Source organism: Pan troglodytes, chromosome 20 (assembly GCF_028858775.2).
Source record: "Pan troglodytes isolate AG18354 chromosome 20, NHGRI_mPanTro3-v2.0_pri, whole genome shotgun sequence".
Classification (NCBI taxonomy): Eukaryota; Metazoa; Chordata; class Mammalia; order Primates; family Hominidae; genus Pan; species Pan troglodytes.
In genome coordinates this window covers 38547603-38560817 of record NC_072418.2, presented here as the reverse complement: position 1 = coordinate 38560817, position 13215 = coordinate 38547603, and the positions used below count along the sequence as shown (strand labels likewise).

Sequence of the window (13215 nt, the reverse complement as noted above, 5' to 3'; positions counted from 1 at the left end):
AGAATCCCTGGACACATGAGCACCTAAGAAAGTGGGGCCACCTATTAAAATGTCCGCAGAGGGCCAGGGCTCCTCACACAGCCCATCATTCTCTGCAGGCAGGAGCTCTGATTCTGTCTCACACTCTGGCCTCATGTCTTGGTGTCCCATCCCCTACCTCTGCACTATTCCTGGCTTCTTTTCACTTGTGCTTTCCTTAAACCACATAGACCTAAGTGGCTCTAGTTCCCTCGGAAGCCATTTGACACAGACACATGAGCACAAGACAGACAGACCACGCTCCATCTCTCTGCAGGAACCATGTCTTATCTTGGCCCATGTCACATGACCCAGAGCCAACAGAGGCTTCATTCTCATCCCCATGAACCAGGGAGCTTGGCCACCACCCCACATCCTCCCTCAAGATCCCAGCATCTTATTTTCCCCTTCCCTCTATCTCCAATCTGCACTCTCCTCCAAGACCAAGATTTCCTAGCCTTCCATTCACTGTTTCTCTCCTGCATGCATGTGCTTTCTCTTCATATGGTGGGATTGGGGGAGATACCCCTCTGTGCTGAATGTAATTGCATCATTTAAACTTCAGCTTTGTTGGAAGCTGAACAAATGTTTCTTATGATTAGGCATAATAGAAGCCTGTCAGTAACAATATGAACCTCTGATCAATTAAGCAGCTGACCAATTGTTGCCACCTCCTCGTGCTCTTGTTACCCAATAAATAAGGGGGCTGCCTTTGCTCACTAGAAGCGGGGAGCTCTCTTCTTCCCCATGCTAGCCTTTACTTAAAGCAGTTTCTTTTTTTCCTTGGTTTTCATTTCTACGTTCCTCCCTTCCTTCAGTCTTGTAAGGATGGTCTCAAGTGGTAACAGTAGTAACTGCTGTAATGACGGTCTCGAGCAGTAAGAGTAGTAACTGCTGTAGTGATGGTCTCAAGTAGTAACCTTGGAAGTCAGCCACAATGCTTTTCTTGAATGTTCACGACAATCTGAATTCAGTTAAGAAAGGCAAGGAGTGGAGAGGTGGGGCACTCCTTTACCCCTGGAGTCCTGGGGAGAGTGTCTGTCCTGGATACATCTGGCACTTGTGCCAATCTGCTAGGTTCCTGTGAGGGTCTCGGGTCCTTCTTTGAACTCCCTTTCCTCTGGGCAGGTCGTGCATGCCTGGGTCACTCCCCACCACTTATTACCTAGGGTCAGGCTGCAGGGCTGCAGGGCTGGGGTGGGGAGAAGAGCTGGTGGGAAGGCTGGTGAGCCTTCTTGCAGAAAGAGCTGGATTTACGCCATCACGTTGAAGAGGACCTTGGCAGCTTTTACTGAAATGGAGAATGCAAATGCTGTGCCTACCAGTGGAAGAACTCTTCCACGTGTGCGCGAAGAGACACACACAGGGATGTTCAAAGCAGCATTGTCATGCTGGCAAAGAATGGGAAGTGATTTAAATGTCTATCAATAGTAGAATGGAAAAAATAAAACTCGTCTTATTAATATGATGGACTGCTAGAGCAGACAAAAGAAATCAATGAGATATGTAAGGTTTAGTGATGGAGGCCAGATAGCAAAGGGATGATTTGGGGTAGAAAGTAGCTAGTTGCAGAATGACTTGTACTATAGGTATTTATGGATATTTGAAAAAACGCAAAAGAATACTAAACAGTGTTTAGGTGCAAAGTATATTTGCAAGGTACAATTTAAAATCATGGACAGGAAGGATGCACTTAAAGTCCAATATGACGCTGCCTCTGATGAAGAAGGTAGGAGATTCAGTGAGAGAGAAGCATAATGGGAACATTAACCACAAAAATCTAAAGAAATACGACTCAGTGTTGGCTGGTGCAGTGGCTCACGCCTGTAATCCCAACACTTCGGGAGGCCGGGGTGGGCTGATCAACTTGAGGAGGTCAGGAGTTTGAGACCAGCCTGGCCAACATGGTGAAACCCCATTTCTACTAAAAATACAAAAATTAGCCAGGTGTGATGGTGTACACTTGTAATCCCAGCTACTCAGGAGGTTGAAGAGGGAGGATCACTTGAACCCGGGAGGTGGAGGTTGCAGTGAGCTGAGATCATGCCACTGCACCCCAGCCTGGACAACAGAGCGAGACACTCTAAATAAATGTCTCACAAAACTCAATAGTAAAACAAAACACAATCAAGCAATTCAATTAGAAAATGGGCAAAAGGCTAATCTTTAGAACAAGGACGAGCATAAAGCAATGAATATACAGGCTTGTGCAGAGCAATTACATTATGTCCATCTCAGCTTCAAACTTGCTTTAAGCTAAGGAAGGAGAATATTTGGTTTTCAAATCTAAAAATCCCCAGAGTAGATCTGCTTTAGGACATCAAATGCCTGAATGTGTGGTTTTTCTCTGTTTCACCTTCCTTTAAGTTGACTTCAGGCTTAGGCAGCCTCTCTTCACAATGGCCCCCAGAAGAGAGGGACCAGCCTTCAAGTTCAAGATCAGTAGAAGAGAGGTTCTTTCTCCTGGTGGTTAAAAGAGAAGGGCTGGCCAGATGCAGTGGTTCATGCCTATAATCCCAGCACTTTGGGAGGCCAAGGTGGGTGGATCATGAGGTCAAGAGATGGACACCATCCTGGCCAACATGGTGAATCCCCGTCTCTACTAAAAATACAAAAATTAGCTGGGCGGGGTGGTGCGCGCCTCTAGTCCTAGCTACTCAGGAGGCTGAGGCAGGAGAATTGCTTGAACCTGGGAGGCAGAGGTTGCAGTGAGCCAAGATTAACGCCACTGCACTCCAGCCTGGTGAGACTCTGTCTCAAAAAAAAAAAAAAAAAAAGGCTGGATCCACAGTGGATGCACTCTGTCACCCAGGCTGGAGTGTGCAGTGGCATGGTCTTGGCTCACTGCAACCTCCACCTCCCGTGTTCAAGTGATTCTTCTGCCTCAGCCTCCCAAGTAGCTGGGATTACAGGTGTGCACCACCACACCCAGCTAATTTTTGTATTTTTAGTAGAGACGGGGTTTCGCCAAGTTAGCCTGGCTGGTCTCAAACTCCTGACCTCAACTGATTCGCCTGCCTCAGCCTTCCCATGTGCTGGGATTACAGATGTGAGCCACCATGCCCAGCCTGGGTTCATCTTTCATTGGTCTGGATTGAGTCATGCACCCAAGTGTGAACCATCACTGTGGTCAGAGGGTGAACTGTAGATGATCAGGGTCCTGGTTTCACACCTGCCCCTGGAGCAGGAGCTGGGGGTAAAGTCAGCTCCACCAAACCACATGGCAGAGGACAAGGGAGAGATGCTGCTAAGAAGGCCAAACCAATCAGTGCCATCTCTGATTGCTGGTTCATTTTTGAAAAGAGACTGTAGAGAATGTTATGATAAAATTGCAATCCTCAGGGTCCAACAATCAGTACACTCTTCTACCCCTTCCTCTTGTGTTTTTTTTTTTTTTGGTTGTTGTTTGCTTTAGACGGAGTGTCTGCTCTTGTTGCCCAGGTTGGAGTGCAATGGCAAGATTTTGGCTCACTACAGCCTCCGCCTCTTGGATTCAAGTGATTTTCCTGTCTCAGCCTCTCAAGTAGCTGGGATTACAGCTGCACACCACCACGCCCAGCTAATTTTTATATTGTTAGTAGAGATGGGGTTTTGCCATGTTGGCCAGGCTGGTCTTGAACTCCTGGCCTCAGGTGATCCGCCTGCCTCAGCCTCCCAAAGTGCTGGAATTACAGGCATGAACCACCATGCCCGGCACACCCCTCTTATCACTGTGTCCCACACCTAGGAGCAGGACTTCCCCAAGGTCATTGAGAGTAACATTGTAAATGGTGGCATCTTGAGCCCATCTTTAGGAGAAAGGTCTCCCATAAGTTTACAGAAATCAAGTGACCTAACGTCACATCACAGTCCCTTTCCGGTGGACACTCACTCTCCCCACCATTAACCTGAAAACCGGAGAGGGCTGAAGGAGCCTTGCTGGTAACCTTCAAACTTCCATTCCTCGCTCAACACAATGCCTCAGGAACCATTTATTTACCGGGAGGTGCAACGGAACTAGTTGAATCGCCCTAGCTTATATTAACTAGATGCTATCAAGTAGTCTAACAGTAAAATTGAGGCTTTCACAAAGGCTTTGTGAATTCCCCCGTTCAAAATAAAACACACTCAGCCTGTTCATAACTTTTGCCCTGAAAATCTTTCTTTAATCTTTGCTGACAGGAATTAAATATGCACTTTCCCTAGGATGACATAGGACAAATATAATTAGTATTATGCTTTCCTTCTCCCCCAGTTCCTATAGCCTCTAAGATTGGAAATCCTACATATAGTTTGGGTTAATATTCCACCTAATTGTAGATGAAGTAATCCTTCCCCATAAAACAAGAAGAAAAACTCCAATTTAAACAATCCTTAGGCCGGGCGCGGTGGCTCAAACCTGTAATTCTAGCACTTTGAGAGGCTGAGGTGGATGAATCACTTGAGGCCAGGAGTTCAAGACCAGCCTGGCCAACATGGTGAAACCCCATCTCTACTAAAAATACAAACATTTGCCAGGTGTGGTGGCGCATGCCTGTGATCCCAGCTACTCGGGAAGCTGAGGCATGAGAATTGCTTGAGCCTGGGAGGCGGAGGTTGCAGTGAGCCAAGCTCATGCCACTGCACTGCAGCAGTCTGGGTTACAGAGAGAGACTCTGTCTCAAAAAAAAAAGCATCTTTAGAACAGGAACTAACATAACATGGTGAACACAGGTCTGTGCGGCGCAATTACATCCCATCCCTCTGAGCCGGCTTTGTTACTTCTTTATCTCCTCGTGGAATAGTTCTGATTGTTAAGTCTCATATTTAATACCTCAACAAGCTTTGCATTTTATCAGGCAAACTTTAAACTCACTTTGAGAGGTTAAGTGGCATTAGACTTTATGAAATTTCGAATCATTAAACACACATCAGGTAGCAGAAGGTTTTATATGTGCACAATTGCACTTAGCAGAGTAAGCCTGTCTGTCATCTCACCAGGTCAGCAATTCTCAAACTTGTGGATCTCAAGGTCAGTTTATACTCTTGAAAATTACTGAAGGGATGGGTGTGGTGGCTCACCCCTCTAATCCCAACACTTTGGGAGGCTGAGGCAGGTGGATTGCTTTAAGCTTAGGAGTTTGAGACCAACCCGGGCAACATGGCAAAACCCCGTCTCCACAAAAAATACAAGAATTAGCTGAGCATGGTGGCGTGCACCTGTAGTTCCAGCTACTTGGGAGGCTGAGGTGGGAGGGTTGCTTGAGCCTGGGAAGACGAGGCTGCAGTGAGTTGTGTTCATGCCACTGCACTCACCCTGGGTGGCAGAGTGAGACACTGTCTCAAAAAAAAAAAAAGAAAAAAAAAAGGAAAGAAAAGCAAAAAAGAAAATTCCTGCCAGGCGTGGTGGCTCATATCTATAATCCTAGGACTTTGGGAGACTGAGGTGGGCAGATCATGAGGTCAGGAGTGCGAGACCAGCCTGACCAACATGGTGAAACCCTGTCTCTACTAAAAATACAAAAATTAGCCGGGCACGGTGGCTTGTGCCTGTAATCTCAGCTACTTGGGAGGCTGAGGCAGGAGAATCACTTGAAGCCAGGAGGCAGAGGTTGCGGTGAGCCGAGATCACACCACTGCACTCCAGCCTTGGCAACAAGAGTGAAACTGCGTATCAAAAAAAACAAAAACAAAAACAAAAAAAAACAACAAAGTTAAAACAGAAAAATTTAAAAATGTGTATTAACTTATCTTATAATAATAATAACCATAAAACCATTACATGTTAATATAAATGACGCGTTCCTAGAAAAAACAACTATATCTTCAAAAAATTCGTGACAGTGGCATTGTTTTACATTTTTGCAGATCTCTTTAATGCCTGGCTTAATAGAAGACAGCTGTATTTTCCTATCTGGTCTGCATTCATTCCGTCATGATATCACGTCACGTAGCTCTCAAAACCTCCACTGTGCACATTATTTGTGAGATAATGAAGGTGAAGAGAGCAATCAGCATCTTAATAGCATTATGAATAGTTTTGACCTCACAGACAGTTCTTTGAAAACTGCTGCCCTAGATTCACATAGTTCGAAGCCAGTTGGGTTGGGTTTTCCTTGATGTGTGGTATTAAAGGGAAGAAGGAAGGGAGGGAGGGAGTAACTCATTGAGGAACTCCTAACATCTTACAATGTTTAAAATAACCACTAAATAATGGAAACAGAACATACAGTTTCCAAGTCAGTGGAGGAATAAATGAAATGAGAAAGAAAAGAAATAAACGAACTGAATCTCAAAAGAAGGCTAGAGAGAAGAAAAAAAGAAATATTAAAAGGTGAGGGATGGCTTGGCAAGGTGGCTCACACCTGTAATACCAGCACTTTGGGAGGCCGAGGTGGTTGGATCACCTAAGGTCAGGAGTTCAAGACCAGCTTGGTCAACATGGTGAAACCCCGTCTTTACTAAAAATGCCAAAATTAGCCAGGCATAGTGGCACACACCTGTAATCCAAGCTACTTGGGAGGCTGAGGCACGAGAATTGCTTGAACCCAGGAGGTGGAGGTTGCAGTGAGCTGAGATCATGCCGTTGACTTCAGCCTGGGCAACAGAGTGAGACTGTGTCTGAAAATAAAATAAAATAAAATAAAATAAAATAAAATAAAATAAAATAAAATAAAATAAATAAAAGATGAGGGAAATAAAAAGCACAAAATAATATGGTAGACTTTTCGCTTTTTCTTAAATAGGTGTGTTCACTCTGTGATATTTGTGATAGTTTATTTGGCCTGTACACTTATTATTTGGCCATGCATGGTGATATGGTTTGGCTGTGTCCCCACCTAAATCTCATCTTGAATTGCAGTTCCCATAATCCCAAGTGTCATGGGAGGAACCAGGTGGGAGGTAATTGAATCATGGGGTGGGTTACCCTCATGCTGTTCTCCTGATAGTGAGTGAGTTCTCACGAGATCTAATGGTTTTATCAGATGGCTTCTCCCATTTTGCTCTGCACTTCTTGCTGCTGCCATGTGAAGAAGGACCTGTTTGCTTTCCCTTCCACCATGATTCTATGTTTTCTGAGGCTTGCCCAGCCCCGTGGAACTGTGAGTCAATTAAACCTCTCTTCTTTGTAAATTACCCAGTCTCGGGTATGTCTTTACTAGCAGCGTGAGAATGGACTAATACACACCGTATGCATGTATATTTCAATATATGTGCACATACTTCACTAAAAGTATTTAAAATAAGATGACAGAGATAAATTCAAATATATTGGAAATTATTATTTTATAACTATAAATGGACAAAATGATACAGTTAAAAGACAAATATTGTCCAGTTGTCAGACCAGATTACAAAAAAATCCAACCACTCCATACGCTGCTTAGGAAAAGCACATTTAAAACATAAAGATATAGCAAGGTTGAATGTAGAAGGATGGACAGAGATGGACTGGCAAATAATAAGCAAAAACCAAGTTGATGTGGCTCTGTTAATATCAGACAAAATCAATGTTAAGGCAGAAAGAATTTTGAAAGCTTCAATTCACCAGGGAGACAGAACTACAAGGAGAAATAGGCAAATTTACCATGATAGAAGGAGCATGTAATGCACCTCTTCATATAACTGATAGATTAAATAGATGAAAATGTATATAAAGGTTATGAAGATTTGAACATCATAAATTAACAAGTTCGATCTAAGGTATATACAGAGAACATAGCACCCAACAATTACAGAATCTATCTTCTTTTCATTACTGGAATACTAGAATACTGTTTATATTCTAAGCCAAAAAACAATTCTCAGCAAATTTCAAAGAACTGATACCATTGAAACAATACTCTCTAGTTAGAAATGAATAACAAAAGGATAAAGGGGGGGAAAATTCTGTGTTTGAAAATTAAGGTACATTTCCAAAGTCAAGAGTCAAAGAAAAAAATCACATGGAATTTGGAGCCTATTTAGAACTCAAAATAATGAGAATGCTGCAAATCAAAACTTGTGACATCCCACTAAAGCTGTTCTTAGAAGGAAATCTATCCAACACACTAAATGCTTGCATTAGCAAAGAAGAAAGGCTAAAATGAACGAGCATCCAAGTTAACATGTTAGAAAAGGAGCAACAGAGAAGACTCAATAAAGTAAAAGGAAGGGAACAATAAAGATAAGATTAGAAATCAATGCAACAAGAAAACAAAGATAAATGCTGGAGAGGATCTTGGTTTTCTGAAAAGACAAATTAATGGGTCTCTTGGCAAGACTGAGAAAGGAAAAAAGAAGGCACAAACACAGTAGGATGTAACCACTCAAAAGTATCATGACCTGTTTCTTCCCACCACGTGGACTCTGCTCCGAAGGACGGTTGCTTTTCTTGCCCGGTTTGTCCACCTGTGCCAGCCACTGCCTTGTTTCGGGTGCCAGTCCTTTGAGTCCACGTGCAGGCTCCTGCCTTGCTCCCCAGACTTGCCTGTGCTGGGTTGTTCAGATCCAGCATGAGGAACCCCCCTTTCTGAATCGGGGCCAAGGATAGAATTAAGAGCTCTGCAGCAGATAAGTCAATGCTACTGTCTTCTAGATATAGAGTAGGGAAGATAAAGAATTCCAAGACTCTGATATTACAAGATAAAAAGGCTTGTGGCTTACCATGAGGCAGTACCAGCCATAATGAAGAAAATGTCATAGGCTGGGTGTGGTGGCTGATGCTTGTAATCTCAGCACTTGGGGAGGCCCAGGAGGGAAGATCGCTTGAAGGCAGAAGTTGTTGAACATCCTGGCCAACATAGTGAAACCCTGTCTCTATAAAAAATAAACAATTAGCCGGCCATGGTGGCGTGCACCTGGAGTCCCAGCTACTCAGGAGGCTGAGGCAGGAGGATGGCTTGAACCCATGAGTTAGAAGCTGCAGTGTGATGTGATCACACCACTGCATTCCAGCCTGGGTGACAGAGGGAAACCCTTTCTCTAAAACCAACCAACCAACCAAACAAACAAACCAAAACAAAAGGAAAGAAAAGAAAATGGAAAATATCATAGACCCCAAGGAACAAAATGAAAACACTCACTCAGTGGCGAGTTGGGTTTGAGCTATCTACTACTCTCCTTGACCTCTGAAACTGGGCACAGGAGAACTCACCTTAGTTCTGTTTCATTGTTCCTCTTTTTGAGCCCTCCTTCCCCAAAAGGTTACCCTAAGCTGGCGCCTCTAATCTCCTGTGAAGGTGACATTGGCCGTCCCTAAGATCCACATCTTCTCTCTGCAGCCGGCTCTCCAGAGCTTTCACCACCACCCAGACAGTGAGACCCCCGCCGTGCTGCCACCTCTGTGGCCCTCTGTCAAAGGCTTTGCACACGGTGGAGGAAGAGAAACAGAAAATCAAGGGGTTAGGCTGGGCATGGTGGCTCACGCCTGTAATTGCAACACTTTGGGAGGACAAGGTGGGCAGGTCACTTGCGGTCAGGAGTTTGAGACCAGCCTGAGTAGAGGTTGAAACCTCGTCTCTACTAAAAATACAAAAATTAGCCGGGTGTGGTGGTGGGTGCCTGTAATCCCAGCTACCCGGGAGGCTGAGGCAGGAGAATGCAGGAGGCGGAGGTTGCAGTGAGCCAAGATCACACCACTGCACTCCAGCCTGGGTGACAGAGCGAGACTCCGTCTCAAAAACAAAACAAAACAAAATAAAAACAAAAACAAAGAAAATCAAGGGGTCAATGCAGCATCGAGAGCACTGAACAACACTGCGCCTGCCCACCAATTTGACTCTTCCACTGGGGGAACCCACCACGGGAAACAAAGCATAGGGTCCAAGCAGACCAGGAAGTTGAAGAGGGTCATGGCAGCCAGTCTCTTGGCTCTTCAGCACCTCCAGGTCCCCACTTGGGGCCAGGAGAGCATGATCTGCACAAAGTGCCAGTGGCAGAAGGTGGTGACCGCCATGGGGGTGAAGAAGAGCTCCAAGCACAGCTCCAGCTGCAGCACCACGGCCAGCTGCTCTTGGGGGACGTTCTCATAGCAGATACGGAGCCCGAGCCCTCTGGCATATCTCATCGTCTTCTTGGTAAAAACTAGACAATGAGCCAGGCACGGTGGCTCATGCCTCCCAGCACTTTGGGAGGCTGAGGCAGGCAGATCACTTTAGGTTAGGAGTTCGAGACCAACCTGGCTAACATGGTGAAACCCCAACTCTACTAAAAATACAAAAATTAGTCGGGAGTGGTGGTACATGCCTGTAGTCTCAGCTACTCGGGAGGCTGAGGTAGGAGAATCACTTGAACCTGGGAGGCAGAGGTTGCAGTGAGCCAAGATAGCGCCACTGCACTCCAGCCTGGGCGACACAGCAAGACTCCATCTCAAGAAAAAAAAAAAAGAAAGAGTAAGCTTAAATCTCCTCGAAGTGATCATTGAAAGGTAAACATTTAAAATAAAACTTGTGGCTGGGAGCAGTGGCTCACACCTGTAATCCCAACACTTTGGGAAGCCAAGACAGGAGGATTGCTTGAGTCAAGGAGTTCAAGACCAGCCTGGGCAACACATTGAGAGCCTTTCTCTACAAAACTTTAAAAAATTAGCTGGGCATGGCGGTGTGCACCTGTAGTCCTCGTTACTCTGGAGGCTGAGGCAGGAGGATCACTTGAGCCCAGGGGCTTCAAGGTTACAGTGAACCATGGTGGCACCACTGCAAACCAGCCTGGGCGACAGAACAAGACCCTGTCTCAAAAAAAAAAAAAGTTTAAAAATGAATAAAATAATGAGGCCTTAACCTATGATGGATAACATATCACCTGCTGGCCCATCTGTACATCTCATTCTGCATTCGAGAACTTCAGAAGTAGAGGACCAGATGAATGGGAGTGGCCCTGCCGCCACGGGGCTGAGCTCCACCGCTTTTGTCCTGCTCCTCCTCGCCAGGCCCTGATCATCTCTCCACTGACTTGTCCTGGCCCCTTTTCCATTTCTGTGGCCTCTTCCCTCTCCTCCTTGGAGAGTAGCCTGTCCTCTGCTCCCTGCATGCTCTCCTTCCATCCCATCTCTTCCTGGGGTTATGATCCCAGCAACCTCTTCCCTGAGCCCAGGCGAGGTCAGGTCCCTTGCCTTTTCCTGCAGGTAGATGGATGGGTTTTCAAAGATGTCTGGTTTCAGAAGCCGGTGGCATCTTGTCTAACTGGACCACCTTTTCCTTTTCCACCAATGGCAGGCTTTTATGCCTGGAAGAGTCACGTGGTCAAAAAGAGGACAGTCAGTGGTTGAGCTCTTTCTAAAGCAGCTTGACCTTCTGGGTCTCCCACCAGATTTTGTCCCCAACAGACTTATTTCACCCAGAGTCCAATTTTTTTTTTTTTTGAGGCAGAGTCTTGCTCTATCACCCAGGCTGGAGTTCAGTGGTGCGATCTCAGCTCACTGCAACCTCTGCCTCCCTAGTTCAAGTGATTCTCCTACCCCAGCCTTCCAAGTAGTGGGATTACAGGTGTGCAACACCACGCCTGACTAATTTTTGTATTTTTTGTAGACAGGGTTTCACCATGTTGGCCAGGCTAGTCTTGAACTCCGAACCTCAAGTGATCCGCCTGCCTTGCCTCCCAAAGTGCTGGGATTACAGGCGTGAGCCACTGTGCTCAGCCCAGAATCCAAATTTGAACAGTTTTTTCAGGCTTCCTCCTCCCCCTACATTCCAAGAGGTTGAATTCTGTTTCCTTCCCATGGGCAATTATCCCACACGACTACACACACATCCATCTCTCACTTCCGCTTTTTCTTTCTTTCTTTCTTTCTTATTTTGTTGTTGTTGTTTTGAGACAGGGTCCCACTCTGTTGCCCAGGCTAGAGTTCAGTGGTGCAATCACGGCACACTGCAGCCTTCACCTTTCGGGCTCAAGCGATCCTCACACCTCAGCCTCCCGAGAAGCTGGGCCACAGGTGCACGCCACTGCATCTGGCTAATTTTTTGTATTTTTGGCAGAGACGGGGTTTCACCATGTTACCAAGAGTTGTCGAACTCTTGAGCTCAGGCAGTCCACCTGCTTTGGCCTCCCAAAGTGCTAGGATTACAAGTGTGAGCCACCATGCCCAGCCCCAAGTTTGTTTTTAGAAAAAAAACCTAGCACTGTCCCTTGCCTATAACAGACACTTAAATCCTTGTGGAATATAAGGATGGAGGTTGGATGTGCCTGTGAATACTTGCTAGCTGATGACACAAGCAAAGAATGTGTCAGAACCTGCGCCTTTTGTCTTCTGTCCTTTATCTGCATTCTGTTGCCCGGGTTACTGGTATGGGGACATCTTTGGTGCTGAGGTCTAGGTTCCAATGAGTCAAAGGGAGAATTCAAACTAAGTTGTTTGGCAGCACCCCAAGACTGTGCTGACCTCACACACAGCTGTATCACGGGAGTGGGCGGTGCAACATCTCAAATCCAACTCAACTGAGCAGTGGTTCGGGCTGAGTCACACCATGTATGAATCGGGGGGCGGGGGTATGTGGCTCCTCTCCAACAAGCCACACTGTCTGCTTCCCTGTCACAAAACACATGGAGCCCTTACTCTGTGCGAGGTACTGTTCTAGGAGCTGGAGACAAGAGTGAACAGGATGAACAGAAAACAAGTAGACAAACCAACAAGGCAATTTTACAGGAAGAAAGGAAGTAGGCCAGGCAAGTTGGCTCACGTCTGTGATCTCAACGCTTTGGGAGGCCCAGGCAGGAGGACTGCTTGAGGCCAGGAGTTCAAAACCAGCTTGGTCAACATAGCGATACCTCGTCTCTACAAAAAGTGAAATAAAAAGTCAGGCATGGTGGCTCACACCTATAATCCCAGCTACTTAGGAGGCTGAGGCAGGAGGAGGATTGCTTAAGGCTGGGTGTTTGAGACCAGCCTGGGCAACATAGTGAGATCCCCTGTCTCTACAAAAAAGGATAAAAATAAAAACTTAGCCAGGCATGGTGGCGCACACCTGTAGTCCTAGATACTCAGGAGGCTGAGGCGGGAGGATCACTTGAGCCTAGGAGTTGGAAATTAAAATGAACTATGATGGCACCACTCCAATCCAGTGGTCCTGTCTGGGGGAAAAAAAGGGAAAGAAAATAAATCGGCTAGGCGTGGTGGTTCATGCCTGTAACCCCAGCACTTTGGGAAGCTGAGGCGGGCACATCACTTGAGGTCTGGAGTTTGAGACCAGCCTGGCCAACATGGTGAAACTCTGTCTCTACTAAAAATACAAAAATTAGCCAGGTATGGTGGCGGGCACT

General features: G+C 45.9%; 1 pseudogene; it reads right to left on the bottom strand.

The window, feature by feature from the left end:
- Window positions 1–9040: 9040 nt before the first annotated feature.
- LOC101059205 (uncharacterized) lies at window positions 9041–10087 on the bottom strand (annotated as a pseudogene).
- Between the last annotated feature and the right edge of the window lie 3128 nt (window positions 10088–13215).